Below are 20,411 nucleotides of genomic sequence, written 5' to 3' on the forward strand. Positions count from 1 at the left end.
CAATATCAGCATTTTTTGACAGCGCATGAATCTATAGCTTTACGGAGTTTTCGGTAGCAAAAAATTTTACTGAGTTAACTCTGCTGTTCAAAAACCCAGTAAAATTTTACCGACTTCGGTAATCAAATCTAAGATTCTATAGAATCGAACGAGCGTGAGGAAAAAAAAGATATATTGAACCACCCTAATGGGACATGCAACTGACGACGCGCGTCAATTTCCACATTTTGATTATCATTCGGTTTTAGTCACTGGAACGAGAAGGTCGTCGGTTGAAGTGTTTGTGCAAGATGGGTGTCGGATCGTCTAATCGAGGCAAAAGTAGTTCCTCCCATCGCGGAGGAGGAAATCGTCACCGTGGTTACAGTTCGCAGAAATCTAGCTGGTCCCAGGCTCATATGGTTAGTTCTAGACCTGCAGCGCCAACTAACTTAAATGTTAATCGAGCCCTCGGAACGGCACTCTCAACGAACACTGGTCAATGCCGGCATCAGCAAAAGGCGACCACTCGATCTACAGTTCATCATCTATCGAATTCAAGCAAACAAGTGATCATCTTACAAACTGATCAACCTATTGCGGGCGTACAAATGAACCGACATCCGAAAAACCTGCCGAAATCAGCAAATAGTAATGGTGCCGCCGTGAAGTCGAAGCTTGATAATCGCAACAAAGAATGCGGCGTGTGTGGCCATACTGGGCACAGTACGGAACGGTGCCGCCATCGTCACAACAGTTGCTACATCTGTCATGAGCCGGGTCACTTGGCATCGGTGTGCACTCAAAAATCGCACAACATTGGCAGTCGTTATCGACCGCGCGACTGAGCGAGAATGGATGCACTACATCACAACCAGTAGGTATCAGTGTTTCAACGTAAATTATAAGTATTGCCTTATCAGAACGACGATCTTGCAGCTATCTACGTTTTAGTTCTAAACGCGCAGTATTAACGGATGAACGTGAAATGCAGCAGCAGCAGACGTGAGTAAATGCATTTTTATTTTAATTTTAATTTTATGAATTGGATATATGCACCGGTTTTGACTAGCTTAGGACAAAATGTGTTTTAAAAAATATTTGGAAATCCCAAATACGCCAAATGAAAGCTTTTAATCCATATTTGATGTGAGAAATTTAGGAACCTTTTTTCGCATTGAAAATTGTGTTAGTCAATATAGGCCACCTTAACAAGTTTTAGTCAGATATTAAACTTTGATTGCTGAATTCGCCAATCACATTGATTTCTTATGATAGTTGTCAGATTAGGAATAGAGATAGAAATTGGGGTAACAATGGACAATTATTGATTTAAACATTGAACTACATTTTTTTTAATATAAATTGAAGTTTGAATAATTTAATGTATTTCATGCACACTTTAAGTAATGAAAAAGCTGTTAAGAATAGAAATACAGGTTGGACTCGATTATCCGGAGTATCGATTTTTTCACTTTGGATAATCAAATCCTTCGAATAATCAAATCACTGAAGAAAAATTTGAATCTGTGACAAAACAACTTTAATATTATCGTTTTTTTTTTTTTGTTGTTTTATTTATATGATGCAGTGGCTTAGTCAGAAATTATTTCTAAGAATAGGGGCCTCGAAAAGAAAAAAAAATGACCGGCATACATAAAAAAAACCTTTTTCAAACCCACCCTTTTCTTACCTACCTCCAAAACTGCTAAACCATCCATATTGTATATTGCAATACAAAATTATCTTAAACAGGGCTGGGAATGGTAATATTAGTAGGCTTGAATATCGAGAAAATCACGTGGCTTCTCTCACTACAGTAGTGTAAAATCGTGATCCTCATCAAGTAGCCTATGTTGGATACATGAATTTTCTAAACCAGTAGTGTAATTGAAGGCTGTAAATGCGGGAAAAGCAGCGGGAATTGAGTCGCACAAAAAGGAAATCGTGCTCGATAATCTTCGATTTTAATTAAATTTTGCACATGTTTTTGGTATGGTAGAATAAGTGTTTTCCGTAGAAAAACCGATCATTTTGACTGAAGAATAACTTTTGAAAATGGCACATAAATTTTTGTATGCAACTTATTCGAAAAATTATCACTCAGAAACTGTTGATTTTCGAGAAAAATGTTTTCTAATAAAGTTGTAGTGAATCGTTTGAACTATAAAAACAAATTGACACTGAAAAAATATTTTGTTTATTTTCATTACAAATTCAAAAATAAAACCTAAATTTTAAATTACACAGAAACCCCATTTGTATTTTTTTTTAAATTTTCATCATAGAATCTTGATAGCAAACAGATGTTCAGGACAAAGTTGCATGATGAAGAAATTTTTTATAAAAAAGTTTTTCTAAGAACAACTTTTGGTGGATTTTCAAAATTTTGATTTTTTGTCAATTTATTTTGTCAATCTTGAAATGATCTTAAACCATATTGATTATCCTGATTACTTCTATACAAGTAGTCATTTTCGAATTATCTAAAGTTTAATGCAAAAAATATCAATTAAATAATGAAATAGGTTTTATTTATTCTCTGATTCTTTCGAATCACTTCAGGATTCTTCAAAAAAATCCACAGTTCTCTGAGATTCTTCTGAAAATCTTTCTGAAATTCTTCGGAAAATCTTACTGAGATTCTTCCTGGAATCCCTCATTCTTCCAATGCTTCCACAAATTTCACTGGAATTATCCCAAAAATCTCTCTGAAGTTCCTTAGATAATCCTCATGGAATCCTTTATATGAAATCTTTTTGAAATTTATCAGGAAATCCCTCTGTAGTTCTTTCATAAACCTGGCTAGAGCTGTTCCGTCAAAAACCTTTTTAGAATTATTCCGGGAAAGCTTGTAGGATTACTCTTGATTTTTTTTATGATACTACTTAAAATCTTTCAGAAAATCTTCCAAGAACCCCTGTGAAAGTCTTCCGAAAAACCCTTTTGACATTCTTCAAGAAATCTCTCAGAAATTCCTCTTAGCTTCTTTCGGAAACCCTTCTGAAATTATTATCTCGCTCTGGGATTCTTCCGGAAATGTATCTATGATTGCTTTCCAGCGGTATGGAATTCTTTAAAAGGATCTGAGATTCTTCTGAATATCTTTGGAGGATTATTCCAGAAATATTTCGGGATTTGTTACAAAAACCCCTTATCTGAAATTATTAAATTAAACCCTTGGATTTTTTTTCCACAAATCCGTCAATAATTCCTTCGTGAGTGTCCCTGGGACTGTTTTGGATATCCCTCTTAGATTCTCATAGGATTATTACGATTCTTCTGAATTATTCTGATCCATCTGACTCTATTGTTAAATATCTATTCTTTCACTGTCAGATTATTCCGTTCAAATTCTTGAGATTCTTCTGGAAATCCCTAAAGAGTACTACCGGAAATCATGTTGAAATTTTACCAGATATCTCTAGGGGATTTATTTGACAATTTTTTTAATGGAAAAAGCACAAAATTACAATGGAAACATTTTGCAAGGATCCAGAAATTCTTCCGAAAACTCCTCAGAATTTATTTGAAAACTCACCTGGCCCTTTTCATGAAATCCTTCTTTGATTCTAACAGAAATCCTGTTTAAGTTTTTCCGGAAATTTGTCTGTGAAACTATTTTTAATGTATTCGAATCCTCTGAGCAATTCTCTAGGGCGGAATTAAAAGGTACAAGGTACTCCAATCTACTTTTTAAGTTTTTTTTCTATTTCTTTGAAAATTTCGAATTTCTTACTTAATTCCCATTTTGATTTTTTAACTAACCTTCAGAAAATCACTCTTGAATTTAAATGGAGAGAAAACTTAGTGAATTATTCCAAAAACCCTGAAAATATAACAGGAATTCTTCCGAAATAACTTCTGGGATTCTTTTGGATATCACTATGAAATACATCCAAAAATCCTTTGTAATGCTTTCATGAATCCTCATGGTACTCTTGATGATTTTAACGGAAATCCTTGAGTAATTCTTCCATATATCCCCCCAAAATTCATACAGAAAACTCTCTGTGATGCTTTCGCAAATTATACCAAGATCCCAAAGAAATTCCCAGAAGGATTTTACCAAATACCAAAACGATTCACGGTAGAATCCCAGGCAAACTTCCGGTAGCATCATTGAATCCAGATCATTCATATGGTTCATATTCATCATTGATATGCTATTTCTGGATGAATCTAAGAAGCTTTACGGAAGAGCAGGAATAATTCTGAAATAAAATTGGAAGAATTTTTTAAAGATATTATGAAGCCTTCTCACAAGATTTCCGGAAGAAATCCAGGAGTATTCCAGAAAAAAAATTCGAGAGAATCGTATGGAGATACTCGGTAGAATAATCACATGAAGATTTCTTGAAAAATTCAGGAGGAATGCGCAGAAGCATCCCAGAAGTTATTCCGGAAGAACTTATGAAATAATCTTTGATTGGAATGGATTCACCCGACCAGCTTCGTAAATGGGCAGATAGTTCGTGAGCTGGATGAAGGAAGTCGTGCATCCATGGATACCAGGTCCGAATCACGGAGAAGAATAATCCATCATTCTTCTCCAACAGCCCGCGGCGAGCGTCTGAAAGTCAATCCACCAGACGGAAATCCTAATATCAATTAGGAGGAACCGTACGACATAGCAAGTCCTGCACTGGTGGTGACTCTAAACCGCAATACACACATAAACTTGATATATTTCGAAAATGGCTACTTCTAGAGAAGTTACCCAGATAATCATTATGGTTTAGAATCATTTCAAGATTCTTATTGTATCATCAGAACGTATTTATATTTTGACGATAAAACAAAATTTTGAAAATCGACGATAAGTTGTTCCTAGAAAACCTTTTTTGTTGAAAATTTCTCAATCATGAAACTTTGCTCCAAAAATCTGTTTATTATCAAGAATCTATGGTGAAAATTGAAAAAATAAAAATAAAAATGGGGTTTTTGTGCAATTTAAAATTTTTATTTATTTTTTACTTTTTCATGAAAAAACATGTATTAGTTATTTTTGAGACAAAGTGATAGATTTGTCTATGGAAAACAATTAATCCACCATGCCAAAAATATGTGCAAAATTTACTGCAAATCTGAGATGGTCGAGTTCTGTGACTCACCGATTTGACATAGAATTCGTCTGTAGTGTGAATCTCAGAACTTTTCCCAACTCTGATCTCTGGGTTCGTGGAGAATTTCCATGAAGGAACACTCAGTAGGAATTTTCAGTGCGATGCCATGAGAAATATTCGGACGAATAATCCGAGCAACTTTTGAAGAATCTTTCGCACTGAATTCCTGTGCGAATGCTTAGATAAATTCCTGAAGGCAATTCAGAAACATTTTCTGAGAAAATTACCGAGGAATACCAATAAAAATGCCCGGTATTATTCTTTAAGGAGATCCCAGAAGAAATTCTGTAGGAATTACCAAAAGCGTATCTGGAGGAATTCCCATAAAAGTTCTGGAGGAATTCCTGAATGCCTTTGATGAACCCCTGAAATAATCAGAAGAAGAACCATAATGATTCCTGGGAAAAATCCCCTTTAAACTCTAGTAGCAACTTTTTGAGAATTTTCTGAACGAATTAGACAAGTAGGCAAAAATTGTATGGATGGGTCGAAAATTGGAGCTTTTTCCCTACAGATTTGAGGGAAAATTTTTAGTGAATCTTAAAAAAAAATCCCGGTAGGGTGCAGAGCTAATTGGACACTTTCATTATTCACTTTGGAATTGGAGGATTTTCTCAGCCGAATTGTCTGAAACATGGCAATAAGGAGCACTCCAATACGACGCATATTATGGCCAAATGGAAGCACAGTAGCTTTAAAAAAACACTGTCGAAAAAACACTGTCGAAATTTCTGGTTTAATCTAAACAATTATATTTTCGGAACTTCCGTGAAATTATCACAAGTGTTTCACGATGATTTTCTGGATCTTCACTCAGAAATCTTTGTATGAATTCCCGGAGTTTCCTAGATAGCAGCAGGACTTCAGCAAAATTGTCACCAATGCCCCTCTGCAAAACTTCCTTTCTCTGCATTTTTCCACCACCATAATCACTGCAGTGGATCTTTTAAAAATACATCCATGTATGCCAAAAAATTTAATATTGCGTTTTTATCCTTTCATCTTCAGCTCATTTGGGCAAGGTAATTTTTTATTCGCCAGCTCCATCAGAACTTCCAGTGATCGTATTTTTAGTTTTCTCATCCATCTGTTGAAATGAAAACAAAAATTTCAAATAAAAATATTTAAAAGGTAGAAATAAGCAAATTAAATACCAAATTTTGCACTAAACCATTTAATTTCGCTAGAGCTTGTATGCTTTGACAGATACGCGTATTTCGATTTCAACTAGGTAGTTTTGTTAAATGGTTTAGTACTTAATTAGTTTTTTTTTGTTCATTTAAAGGTATTCGCTAAAGTTTTGTAAAAAATAAATGACCTTAGCTGTGATTTTTTAAAGGACGTTATATTGTTATGGTATTGTATTTTTTATACGGGTTTCAATGTCAAATTCTAGTACATGATTTTCCTTGGTTTTCATATTTTCCATACAAAATACAAGATAAAAAGCTTTCAGATTAATTAAATAAAATACCGCAAGCTTCATTACTCGATTTCATACAAATATTTGTTCTTAGCTGATCAGCTCCTGATGCACCGACACAATTCTAAGAAAATTCCTCACATTTCAGAAACACAATAAATCTAGATCAGTTATATCGACAAGCGCTAACTTAAGCTTTCAAATTTCAGAAAACCAGTATGATTCCGGAGATCCTTATCGTTATTTTCATATGCATATTGCTATGGCACAAATACTTCAACTCGACCCTCGGCAGAGGCGAATGTTCCGTATGTGGCCATCGTGGACACAGGCCCTCCGTTTGCTATCACCGTAACAGAACCTGCGGAGTTTGTCTCCAGAGGGGCCACATCAGCTCCGTTTGTACCACGATTATCGTGGCAGAGGATTCTAGAATTAGTCCTTCGTATCTGTTGTATTTCGTTATAACGTGGATTTTGTACATTTTCCAAGATGATCGAGTGCCGGAATATCGATGCCGAGCATGCGGGAAACCAGATCACACTTCTCGGATGTGCCGATACTCAATCCGTAGATGTCATCGGTGTCGGGTGAAGGGACACATAACGGCTGCTTGTCCAGGGTACCGGTGGTTTAGACGGAATCGTTATAGTTTTTACTGTGTCCTGTTCATTGTTGCATTTATTTTCCTCGCTTGGGTTCAGTCCAATAATAAAGTTAGTTCATAGTTTTGTTTTGTTCTCTGTTAACCAAATAGTTTGACAACATCCAAATAATGTTAACACAATGTAGCTTACTGTACTTTATCGACATTATAAAAATAATAGAATAGAATATTAGATTTGCTAGTTTCTACAGTGAAAATATCTGAATAAACCGTTGAAATATAAATACGTTGTAGTTTCTTTGAAATCAACTTTGGTTCTATGTGGGATACTCAACCTCAAAATGGTCAGTAGGCATTCCTTAGTCGAGTGGTTAGACTCTGCAGCTACAAAGCAAAGCCATGCTGAAGATGTCTGGGTTCGATTCCGGTTGGTCTATCCGGGATGAAAAGCGGAGAAGATGAAGTGTGAAGATTTTTTTCAAGAAGCTCAACGCATACTGCAAAGGGAGGTGATTGAAAGGTGAAAGTATCACTACGATGAACATCTGAATGGCGTGCAGGCAAAATATCAAAATGGAAGGATCGATACGGCGGACGAGGGCGATGTGCCTATACTTACGTTATGTGAAATTAAGGATACCATCAAACAACTTTGAAAAGTTTAAAAGAACAATAAGGCAACAGGGAAATATGGCATTGACGCGGAACTCATTAGCAATAGCCCGTCTGAGACATTTTTTACTTGCACGGATGACGAAGTCTCAAAATCAGGAATCTATGACAAAAGGTCGAAAGGACAAAAGGTCGAAGAACAAAAAAGAAGGGACAAAAGGTCGAAAATCTTTTTTCAAAGAAGGAAAAATTTCCCGGCATGTAAATCATCTTCGACCTTTTGTCCTTTCGACCTTTTGTCTTTCGACCTTTTGTCCTTTCGACCTTTTGTCTTTTGACCTTTTGTCCTTTCGACCTTCTGTCCATAAACCTTATAGAAATGTATGGGCTTGTGAATCCAAGTGAATTTTTTGAAATCGTTTTAAAATCTATTGTTTGATTTTTAGTAGGGTAATTTACGGTTTCGCACCCTTTCACTATAATCGGTAACCAAATTTTAAACGCCAAATTCACAGCATTTATCTATCAAAACACACAAATGAAAACATTCAGATGATACCTTGTTCTGTCCGCTTCCCCCTGATGAGATTTCCGAGACTGAATAAACAAATTCGCCAGAGAAATCAATAATCGGCTTATTTGGAGCTGCCGAAGAAATTTGACTGTAGTTCTTATGGGAAAACTGGCGAAAAAAACGAGGCTGCCGACAAAAGTCACACTGACATAAGATGTTCGAAGTTTTGTAAAACCGGTTCTAAAAAGTTTTCAACTAGTCTCTCGGTACGATTCGATAGAGGATTGAGCCGAGCATACATGTAAACAGAGAGACGCATATGACTGAGAAAATCACAAAAGTAGATCGACATCGGTTTAGACTGCCGAGAATACGTTATTTCCCCTACTAAAAACACAAGAAATAAAAAAAAAAACGAAATTTTCCGAGTGTACGCACACTATTTGAATTTTTTGCTGGTATGATGATCGTATGGATATAATCAAATAAAAGCAGTTTAGGTTTTAGTTGTTAGCCATTTAAAGAACTATAATTTATTCACAAAACTGAGAACAACACAGAAAAGAAATAATTTTCTACTTCACTTTGACTGTAGATGTGAAAAACATGTTTAATATATTTTTCAAACAACTATCGCATTTCCGCAAGCTTTGGAATAATACAGAAAAATAGGTTTCTAATTATAAATGAAACTTATCGAAATTACCCATAAGTTTGGTGATATTAAAATATTGACATGCTTGTAGTTTAAAAGTTTGCACAATACTGATTATAAGTTCTGATTCAGAAAACCACATTTTTTTTTAAATTGTAAATAATACTGAAAAAATACTCCTTTCTACAGTATCCAGCTTTTTACGCGAGCTTGCTATAAATTTTGAATCACCCCCTGCTGACATTTCTTGTCTGCACTATGATTTTTGTATAGCTCAATCGAAGCAAGCTTTGTGTTTGACGAAACTCGATTTGTTTATTGGCAGATTTTTTCAGTTTATGATCAGGCATTCTATATCAGAAAATAATTTTGAATATTTATAACATTTTTCCTTCTTTTTCAGGTCGATAAGTTATAAAATTCAAAGTAGCTAACCAAGGCAAACAACCATACAACTGTTTTCTTATAAAAATGGAACTAAACATCGATCACTGAACAACAATAGGAAGCTTTTGAAAATTGTGCCAAAACTCATTGAAGAATTTATGAAATGTTCTTATTTACCTACGATCAAGTACAATACGTTGTAGTCACCTCTAGTGATATGAAATTTACGATGGAGGGAAAATATATCCAAAAAGTTGGATAATGATGAAATTGATATTTGAACCTGTGTTTGCGCTAGTTTTATCCTGAAATAAACTATCGGTGCAACGTTAACACGATTCAAACTCCCTTTGTTTTAGTTTATATCTCTTTTAAATCATCCTTGAAATCTTTATTGGAAATCAACGCCTTTGATTGTGCGTATAGGTAATTAAACTTTAATTTAGATCGAATATCCTAATTTCAGCGCCGATGGTCTAATGATTGAATTACAGGCCAAGGCGATCGTCATGTGATAGGGAACCTCAAACTAAAATGCCGACGACGGAATTTTCCAATATTCTGCGGCAATGGTTACGCAGTGATGGGATTATATCATTCAAAATGCTGTTGATTTATATTAGAAAGTGTTATGTCCGGATTGCATCCCCAATGAAAAGAAACTGACTTTTACTGCTACAATTAAATGTTAATTTATAGGAAGTCAGGTAACTAATGAAGACTGAGGTGTCCGTCGGTGCCCTTATATAGTCATACAAGGGTTGCTATGATTAAAAATATACAATTTTTATATTGGTTGTTTCCATGGTGTTGTGATAACAACTGGGACCCAACAGAAAGATTAGCAACAACAGTGATTCACAAGTTTATTACTGCAATGAATTATATCGAGAAATCCTTACATCTGTTTACCTAAAATGAAAAAAAGAACGTATTAAAATTAAATCTAGTGAATTTATAAGAATTTGGATACGAAGAAATGCATGACAAGTGAAAAGAAAATTGTTGACAGTTGAATCAACAAACACAAATCCCTGCCTACTTAGACCTTACTATAAAATCTGTAGGCAAAAAATGTCAAAATAGAATCACCCCTTGCTGTTTTATAGCTGGCGTAAAAAGCTGGACAACTTGATTATATGCATTGCAACTGAATGAAGCGCTAATAGATTTCAAATTATTGAAACATTAGCAAAATATTAGCGATTGAATTATTCAACTTTTTTTTCAATCATTTTCCTCGGAACATCTGTCCGAAAACGATCATAGTGGAGGACAAAAACATTCAAGCAGTGTATGAATCGTTGTCAGCGTAGCGACATCATCATTATGCAGCCGCGGATTTGTGTATTAGTAGATTGGCGGAATCTAGGAATCTTACGTAACAATTCAAAAGGACCAATCCTTAGATCGTTAATTCTGAGAAAATTCAATGTGACTATTCGAGTGACTATCACTTACACGTTAGTAATCAATTTTATTCTGAAAACTGCCAAAAATGTGGAAAAAATTGACGTTAATAATCGGTTTTATTCTGAAAACTGGCAAAAATGTGGAAAAAATCTCGAAAACATAATCAAGAAGACTCAAGTTGGAGAAGTAAAAACTTACTTTATCAATCCTACGTGTTTCGCAGACGAAATCCGGCACGTTCCGCTTTAAACCAACTCGATTTTTCACTTAAGAACGTTTAATTTCAGGATTTACAAACCGCTCCGTTGTATGGAGAGACAAAGTTATTATTATTATTATTATCTTTATTATCGAGACTTTCAGCCGAAGGCTGGTTCGTCTCCAGAGAGACGAAGTAACTTAACCACGAATCAAACAAAATACTACTTGAATCAATTTACACTGGTACGAAAACGTCAAAAGTAACTAAATGAAACGGCTTATCATTTTGCCATACCATTTTTTCGGGAAATGATAGGAACATCCTAGTATTATAGAGCGAGCTGACTGTATGCAAAATTTAAGCAATGTAGACAGGTTGTGATTCTTCTTAATTAGTTTTCTCAAAAGCGTATGAAAGCTACTTACGCCGCTTTAAAGAAGTAATCGAGAAATGATGAGTTTAAACGCTGGGCCCATTTTTGATTTTCAACTAGGCGTGGGCCAAATTGAATTTTATTGGCGTCCTTGGCGCGAGGCTAGGCCCTTTTGGTTTTCAATGAATGAGCAAGAGAGCGCTTGACCTATCACCACGCTAAAGTCAATGACAGTTTGTGAAATTTTCCGATTGTAGGCCCTCTTGATGGAGAGAGAACCAATCATAGGCCGTGTCGAGCAGGGGGCCAATGAATGATTTGGAAAAAGCGGTCACTGGCCGTTTTGAAAATCGAGTTTATAGCGGAAAGTTTTATGATTGTTTACAACATTTGCATAGCTTGTGGGTGTTGGGAGATGCTATCGAATGGCATCAAATCCCGATTTGCTAACAATTTGATCATTGGTCCTTTAGAAATGTTACGCGAGTACTTTGGTAAAATGTGGTCACAGTTCTCATGCCTGTTCCAACCTAATGAGTTCAACTGTAGTAAGGTTTTGATATCTACATTTACACGACGAACACATGTCGAATGTACAAAGTGAAATTGAAACTGCAAAAAAAACCACGTGCTCTGGTGAGCATCGAACGCACAACGTGGGCTTCGTAGCCGTGCGGTTAGTGTCACCGAGGCATTTAGCCGCGTCGTGCTAAGGAGTGTGGGTTCGATTCCCGCCTCAGGCCGAAAACTTTTCGAGAGGAATGTTTTCTGACTGTGCCACTGGGCGTTGCATGCTAGTCCGTTGTCTAGTGTGGTGCTTCCTTCAAAGGGCAAACAGCCCACTGGAAGCATTAACGTGTAGTGTCTTTTAACTTCCTATTCGCTAAATGGGCGCTTCAACTTGCAAACTACGGAGCCCCTTAAGAGACTTAGACGCTCGGAGGCGAAGTAAAATCGATTACACGAAAATTTCAATGTGCAATAAATATGAGCAACGGTCTTTTTACCGTACCGAGATACGATCGTCGTTCTTTCAACAGAAATTCATCAACAGTGATCTGCTAACTTGTTAAAGGAATCCAAAGATGGTCGCCACAATGGCCGACTTGTGCCCCTACTCCAGAGCGTTAATGATTAATCATAAAATTAATCATGATTGATGATTAATAATTATGATTGATCAAAAATGTCAATTATTAATCACAAACAAATAAGAGTTAATCATTAATCACTAATCATAATCATTGCAAAATTATATTTTAATCAATAATCATTAAGGTGATTATAGAACGAAGCCACACCTCAAATTTTCAAGAGCACAAGACTTGAGAACCAAATAGCGCTCCGCGTTGAAAATCTATCCCATTGGTCACCACCAGCAAGCAAGTAATTTGATTGGATTTCAACGCGAACTATTGTCAGATTCTATCGTGTTGTGCACTTGAAAATTCAAAGTTTGGCTTCGTTTTATAATCACCTTAATCATAATCACAAAGATCGTTAATTTTATTCACTAATCATAATCTTAATCACAAGTCAAACATATAATCAATCATAAATCAATCACTGAGCAAAAAATGAGCAAATTTTACAACACTTCCTATTTATGCATAACAAAAGGTACCGTTAAAAGACCATGTTTGTTCTCAATTAGTTCCCAAATGTTTTCTATAGATTGGCGCTGAACCCCCTAATCTAGTACTACAATTGAGTGCTAGACGAATGTAGTAGTGCTATAATTCAGTAGCATTTAATTAAATCATAATTAGTTGTAGTACCCAGGTAAGCTTCTTTAAGTTAAAATACAGAAAATAAATCCATTCCAAGTCGAGCTCTAAGATAAGCAAGAAGTCCAAAAAAATTTTCCACGAGTTGGAGCATAGTTTTTCCGGCTTTTCTTTACAAATTTTCTCAACGGTGGAAAATTTTGTGGAAAACTTTTTCCAGTTAATATTTTTTTTTTATTTCTGAGAAAATTTGCTTTCATTTTCATAAAAAAACTTTGTTTCTATGATGCTTCGTTCTTGAGTTATGATTTTTCAAAGTAAGTAGTGTCAGGGGAAAACAAAAAAATTTCAACTGAGTTTTCCGGGAAAATAGGCGACCTTGAATTTTTCTCATTTATGTTTTATTCATATATTGATGAGCTCTGCCTGTGGAAAAAGTTTCATGAACATCTGAGACCTTTCGGCCCAAACCCATACGGAAATAAAAAAATCCCCATCCCCATCCCCATGGAATTCGAGATTGTTGGTCGGTACTTTATAAATTAAATAAACTGAGTAATTAAAGATATTATAAGTATTGAAGGAAATGTCGACACCGAAGTAGACAAATTCCATTCAATTATTCAGCAAATAATTAATGAAACTGTGCCAACAAGAAGAAAAAGACGTATACAAAATATCAAATTACCAGTGTGGTTGAGCCCACAACTGAAAAACCTAAAGAACAAGAAACAGAAATCGCATAAATTATACAAAAAAGAAAATACTGCCACGAACTTACAAAATTATCATGACATATGTAACCAACTCAACTCAGCCATTAACACCACACATGATGAATATAATCGTAAGGTCGAATCCGAAATCAAATCATGTCCTAAAAACTTTTTAAATTATGTAAACACAAAATTAAAAAGTAGCAATTTTCCTTCGCGAATGCATTTTGACGGAAACGTAGGTGAAAACTCTTCCGATATCTGCAATCTCTTTGCAGATTTTTTCCAAGAAGTGTATGCCACCTACTCTGACGAAGACCGCGATCGCAATTTCTTTTCTTTTTACCCAGAAATTTCTAATAGTATATCTATTGAAAAACTATCACAACAAGAAATCTTATCGGCACTATAAAACCTGGACGCAACAAAGGGAGCAGGGCCGGATGGCATTGCACCCGAGTTCTTCAAAAATCTCTCAGAAGAACTTACCTGTAGTGAACTGTCTTTTTCTCAGGCCTATTTTTCACACGGTTTCGGTAATACTTTTTATATTTCAAACACAAATTTTCACTTGTTTCACAGAAACACGTTTATTTTCCCCAAAACATACCAACAAACTGACTTCTGCTTTTCATACTCGGAAACAACTGCCTACTGTGATCTGAATCAGTATCTTTTCTTCAACATCGATCAAATCCTTATTAAATTTGAATTATTTTATTCCTTGCCTTTCACTATCCCTACATTCACCTCTTCCTCTACTCTTAGTTATATACTGTGATTGAAATCTGTTTAGTTAGATGTTACAAATTTATTTCTTCCTGTTCAATTGCTTCCTTTTTTAGTTGAATCATCGATTTCAAGCTTCTTCTTCGTTGTGCAACCAACATTTATCAAAGATTGTTCATTGGGTTCTGAAAAGACAAAAGCATATTTATTTTTTTGGCTTCCCATTTAATAGTTAATCGAGCGACGCTTTTCACTTATTTTCACCACGCTCATAGATGAAGATGTCATCAATGAGTTTGTCTTTTCCTTGGCAAATAGAGGAACCACTCCATTAAGTTGCAACGTTTTTTATAGATAAAATTAGAGCGTTTTCAATCCTCATTTGGTTTTTATGCGCCTAAAAGAAATTGCTAAAATAGTTATTATATAGACATACTGAAACTTTACGTTTTCGAGCTTTTATTGTTAAGCACTAGCAATTTACGCTATGTTTCCTCAGTTTAGTGCTCCTTTTACGAAGCTAATCATAACTGCAAATTTCTATTAATGAGCATTCTTTGTTGTAGAACTATATCAGATATCGAACTGTATAAAATTGCAATGAAATTATGAACATATATGTATATTTAACTCTAGATTATTCTTATTAATTTCTACATATTATTTCCACATATATCATTGATTTTATAATGCTGAATGGTATTAATTTTTAAATATTAATATATCAAAATCTTTTGAAGTTTCTAAGTTTAAAATTTCTTTACTTTGTAATACTACTTTTGAAAAAATATTAAAGTGAACATAAGCGATTAGAATTTAAAATGGTTTAGGTCAACATCTCCCAACTGTGCATAATTGGCTTCGCCACGGGACATATATAAATCAAAGCTACCAATGGCTAAGTGTTGTTTACCAGCAAAATTTAAGGTGGGGTGAGCTTCTGATTTTTGGCAGCAGCATAGCACACTTTTATTCTTTGTGTTACATCATCTGTCCCTATGTTTAAAGCTTGTTCTTTATTTTTTTTTTCTTAAATGCATTAATTGGAGTATTTCAAGATTTATAAAAACGAAACTTCAATGGAAACGAAATATTTTTAATTTTTTAGCTCCTTTCTATTTTCTATATTTATCCTCAAAATGCCACTTTGAACTGAGTACTCTAGGCGCACAAGACCAGCATAAGCATGAGAATTCCAAATCATTCTAAGATGAAATTACACCGACATCTTACACCTTCTAGATGATTTCTGTCCTCAATGTGTTGCTTTGATTAGAGCTTTTCAGACTCAATATCAAAATAATATTAAAAGATTAACACTAATATATTGTCAGAGAACTTAAACTTTTAATATTTTCTATGAATAAATTTAAAATGTACGATTTTGCATGACTCTATACATCTAGTGATTTCGTAATGAGACTTGTAGACTTAGAATACCTTCAAAGACAAAATAAAGACCTCCACGTCCCTAACAATTGCCTTAATTTTATAGAATATAAGGTAATAGAGCAAAATCTAGAATGCCATGGAAACTGTACTGCGATCTGTCAAACATGGGTACCTTTTGCAGTATCAAGGGATCAAATGCAGTACTAGAAGCGGAACCTAATTTGAACACGAGTAGGACGAGCAGCTATATTTGAAATTTTTTAGACTTTTTGAATCAAAAAATACACTTAACATGTTCTACCTCTAGGCTTATGCTACTTCTAATGTTCTCAAAATACTACATTGGATAGAGCTTACCTGGTTTAGAACATCAAAATCGGCATAAAAACTGATCTATTTTTTATACTTTTATTTTATAATTGCTCAATACATGTTATATCTATACTTCATTGTATACCTGTGATCTCAAAATGCTACTTCGGATAGAGCTTTACAGGCTAAGAACACCGAAGACAATATAAGAGATCAACATTATATAGATATTCTTACTTTACCTAATTATCTATCTTTGTTCTAAAAAACTACTACGGATAGAGTTTTCCAGGCTCAGAACATCAAAGAGAGCATCAGTGATCAAAATTATTTGTTTTTTTTTAATTGTTAACACTTTACATGTTTTCATGTTGATCATGTATTTTCTTCAAAATGCATCTACGAACAGAGTTTTTCAGGCTCTGAACATAAAGAGATAAAAATTATTTGTATTTCTATAAGGTACCGTGGGGCAAAAAAATCAACAGTCAACTTCATTGTTATGTACAACTAACGTTAATAATGTAATTCAAACTTTTTTCTGTGGATGACAAATGAGGGACTTATATACTTCAAATTTCAATTTGAATTTTTTGATCAATTATTTTGATTTTTCTGATTGTTATGAATTGAGTATGAGGGACTTGAAAATTTACGCCAAATAATCCACTTACCCCACTGATACACTTCCCCCACTGTACATTATAGCTAAATATTCTTTCCATGTTCTAACTCTACTTCATCGTTTATCTTTGTTCTCAAAATGCTACTTCGGATAGTTTTTTAATGGCCTAATATACTTATATGTTCTAACTCTGCATCATCGTAGATCTTTGTTTCCAAAATGCTAGTTCGGGTTTTTCCAGACTCAGAACATCAAAGTGAATATCAGAGATCCAAATTATATATATATTTTAATGGCTAAATACACTTTCCATGCTCTAACTCTACTTCATCTTCTATATTTGTTCTCAAAATGCTACGTCGGATAGTTTTGCAGGCTCAAAACTTCAAAAATAGCGTAAGAGATCAAAATTATTAGTTTTTTTAATTGCTAAATACACTTTACTTGTTCTAACTCTACTGCATCGTCTATCTTTGTTTTAAAATTACACCTCGAAAAGAGTTTTTTCAGGTTAAGAACAATAAAGAGAATCTCTGATGTTCAAGCCATTTAAAATTTTAAACAGCTAAACGCACTATACATGTTTCTATTCTACTTTATTGTTTATATTTGTTTTCAAAATGCATCTTTGGATAAAGTTTTTCAGGCTCAGAACATCAAAGAGAATAGAAAAGATAATTTTTTTTTTAAATGTTCTAATTTTGCTGCATCGTCTATCTTTGTTCACGGAATACATCTTTAGAAAGAGTCTTGTAAGATCAGGACATCAAAGTGAGCATAACCCGGTCAACCAGTCAGTGATTTTCGATAGCGATCGATATAGATTCGTTTTGAACCGTTAGCGATCGCCATCGTTGGTTAAAGATTTATAAAGAATTATGAAGACTGGTTGGTCGGGAAGAGATCAAAATTACTTGAAACAGCTATATTTTTCACGTGTTCTAACTCTACTCTATCGTCTACCTTTGTTCTCAGCTTCTTCGAATTTTCTTCTCGATGCTCAGATTATGAAAAAATATTTTAATTTTCAAATTACTACATACACTTTACATGAGCTCATCCTTCATTGTTCCTTTGTGGAGAGTTAGCTATGCTAAGAATATTAAAGTGAGCGAAAATCAAAAAAAAAAAAATTTTTTTTTTCAAATGAACCAAACAGTTTAACAAATTTCTCTGTTTTATTATCCACCTTTGTTCTCAAAGTGCTACTTCAGTTAGCTTTTTCCAGATTTTCTAATCAGAGCGTAAGAAAAAAATATTTGATTTTGTTTTTAAATGGCTCAATACACTTTATTTGTTGTATGTCTACTCTATTGTTCATCATTTCGTTTGGTTTTGTTCAGCTACTGTTACAGTATCCTGCGATATATTTTCTATTAGTTGCCCTCTCATGTAACTCGCTTTTCGTTAGCCACCCTTTCCGGTTCCCTTTGTGATTATCCTTGCTATTTTGATTAACTATCCTCTCAGTTGATTCGCTTTCTGTTAGCTACCCTCTCAGGCGACTCACTTTTTCATTAGCTACCCTCCCAGAGAACTTGCTTTGTTATTTGCTATCCTCTCAGGAGGCTTGCTTTTCATTGACATTCCTCTCACTGCACTGTTTTTTTTATTACCCATCATTATTTTTGTAGACTACCCTCTCAGGGGACTCACTTTTTATTAGATACCCTCTCAGATGACTCGTTTTTATTACCTACCCTCTCAGGGGACTCACTGTATGAAGACTACCCTCTCAGGGGACACGCTTTTAATTACTTACCCTCTCAGGGGACTCACTTTTTGTAGACTACATTCTCAGGGGACTCACTTTTCATTAGATACCCTCTCAGGGGACTTGTTTTTATAACTTACCCTCTCAGGGGATTTACTTTATGAAGACTACCCTCTCAGGGGACTCGCTTTTAATTACCTACCCTCTCAGGCGACTCACTTTTCATTAGGTACACTCTCAGGGAATTCGTTTTTATTACCTACCCTCTCAGAGGACTCACTTTTTGTAGACTATCCTCTCAGGGGACTCACTTTTTATTGGATACCCTCTCAGGGGACTCGCTTTTAATTACCTACCCTCTCAGGGAACTCAGGGGACTTTTTTAATTACCTACCCTCTCAGGGGACTCACTTTTTATTAGATACCCTCTCAGGGGACTCGTTGTTATTACCTACCCTCTCAGAGGACTCGTTTTTTATTACCTATCCTTTCAGGGGACACACTTTATGAAGACTACCCTCTCAGGGGACTCCCTTTTTGTTACCTACCCTTTCAGAGAACTAACTTTTTGTAGACTATCCTCTCAGGGGACTCACTTTTTATTGGATACCCTCTCAGGGGACTTGCTTTTAATTACCTACCCTCTCAGGGAACTCACTGTATGAAGACTACCCTCTCAGGGGACTCACTTTTTTTGGATACCCTCTCAGGGGACTCGTTTTTTATTATTTACCCTCTCAGGGGACTCGCTTTTAATTACCTACCCTCTCAGGGGACTCGTTTTTATTACCTACCCTCTCAGGGGACTCGTTTTTATTATCTACCCTCTCAGGGGACTTACTGTATGAAGACTACCCTCTCAGGGAACTCACTTTTTGTAGACTACCCTCTCAGGGGACTCACTTTTTATTAGATACCCTCTCAGGGGACTCGTTTTCATTTCCTACCCTCTCAGGGGACTCACTTTTTGTAGACTACCCTCTCAGGGGAATCATTTTTTATTAGCTACCCTCTCAAGACTCGTTTTTAATTACATACCCTCTAAGCGGACTCACTGTATGAAGACTACCCTCCCAGGGGACTCACTTTTCATTACCTACCCTCTCAGGGGACTCACTTTTTGTAGACTAACCTCTCAGAGGACTCGCTTTTAATTACCCTCTCAGGGGACTTACTGTATGAAAGCTACCCTCCCAAGGGAATCACTTTTTGTAGACTAACCTCTCAGGGGACTCGCTTTTAATTACCTACCCTCTCAGGGGACTCGTTTTTATTACCTACCCTCTCAGGGGACTCGTTTTTATTATCTACCCTCTCAGGGGACTCACTGTATGAAGACTACCCTCTCAGGGAACTCACTTTTTGTAGACTACCCTCTCAGGGGACTCACTTTTTATTAGATACCCTCTCAGGGGACTCGTTTTCATTTCCTACCCTCTCAGGGGACTCACTTTTTGTAGACTACCCTCTCAGGGGAATCATTTTTTATTAGCTACCCTCTCAGGGGACTCGCTTTTAATTACATACCCTCTCAGGGGACTCACTTTTTATTAGATACCCTCTCAGGGGACTCGTTTTTATTACCTACCCTCTCAGAGGACTCGTTTTTATTACCTAACCTCTCAGGGGCTAGCTTTTAATTACCTACCCTCTTAGGGGACTCACTTTTTGAAGACTACCCTCTCAGGGGACTCGCTTTTAATTACCTACCCTCTCAGGGGACTCACTGTATGAAGACTACCCTCCCAGGGGACTCACTTTTAATTACCTACCCTCTCAGGGGACTCACTTTTTGTAGACTAACCTCTCAGGGGACTCGCTTTTAATTACCTACCCTCTCAGGGGACTTACTGTATGAAAACTACCCTCCCAGGGGACTCACTTTTTGTATACTACCCTCTCAGG

The 20,411-nt window shown here is 35.6% G+C and overlaps 1 long non-coding RNA gene across 1 annotated transcript; it reads left to right on the plus strand.

The window, feature by feature from the left end:
* The first annotated feature begins 220 nt into the window (after positions 1 to 220).
* On the plus strand, positions 221 to 7,419 carry LOC5575475. Its single transcript, XR_002500233.1, has 3 exons — positions 221 to 856; positions 919 to 984; positions 6,738 to 7,419. It is a non-coding gene; the product is annotated as an uncharacterized LOC5575475 (long non-coding RNA).
* The last annotated feature ends 12,992 nt before the right edge of the window (positions 7,420 to 20,411 follow it).

Source organism: Aedes aegypti, chromosome 2 (genome assembly GCF_002204515.2).
Source record: "Aedes aegypti strain LVP_AGWG chromosome 2, AaegL5.0 Primary Assembly, whole genome shotgun sequence".
Classification (NCBI taxonomy): Eukaryota; Metazoa; Arthropoda; class Insecta; order Diptera; family Culicidae; genus Aedes; species Aedes aegypti.